The following is a 1,003-nucleotide window of genomic DNA, read 5'->3' on the forward strand; positions in this document are numbered from 1 at the left end:
GATAAATCTTGCTGCTCTGAGGGAGGTTATATATACAATAATCCTACCTATTCTGGCTTGCTAAAAATTAATATTTAAAATGATTAATTAGCAATGGACTGGTACGATGGGCATACATCTTAAAATTAACAAACCTTAATTGGTATTGAGAAATATAAGATGCATTAATTTAGCATTATTGGAATTTGTATCAAAAAGGCAGTTTATGAATTTAATCTCGACCCATGTAGTTAAGGAAAGAACCAACATACGCCAGGGTTACACTAAGGCCCTCTAACGTGCGTATCTACGCTGTGACGTCACGAGCATGGCGTGCGCCACTGTCAACAAGTTTAGGTTAGTTCTCCCTATATTTCGTTAAAGAAAACTAGATGTAGGAGAGAATTTTTAAGGGGTAGCTATAGTATTAGTAGAAGAGAGCTAAAAATACGATTAAAAGAAGAAGAGTGAAGAAAATTCTTCACATATATATATATATATATATATATATATATATATATATATATATATATATATATATATATATATATATATATATATATATATATATATATATATATAATTTCTTCATAATTCTTTTTAAATATGTATACCTTAAAATAATTTCAGATATTACGAAGTATTAATTATACAATATTCATACACTTTTAATATGTATATTTTCTGGTCTCAGGCATGACTTTCAAATATGTATGTTTATATTACAAATGTGCTTGTTCTTAATTTTGCTTACTTACAATTCTATATATATATATATATATATATATATATATATATATATATATATCTAAATTCATTTATTTTAATATATGTTGTACAACACAACAGCAATATTGGAAAGCAAGTTGAAATTTGTTGTAGAACAATCTGATTTACCTAATGTTTTCATTTATCTAGATTCACGAAGTAAACAAATGAAAAAATCAAATTTACTGTATTCTCTTCTCACAAAGTCTGATGCTTCATGTTATTATTCATTGAGTAATATGAATTGCTTTGTTGT

Source organism: Palaemon carinicauda, chromosome 7 (assembly GCF_036898095.1).
Source record: "Palaemon carinicauda isolate YSFRI2023 chromosome 7, ASM3689809v2, whole genome shotgun sequence".
Lineage (NCBI taxonomy): Eukaryota > Metazoa > Arthropoda > Malacostraca > Decapoda > Palaemonidae > Palaemon > Palaemon carinicauda.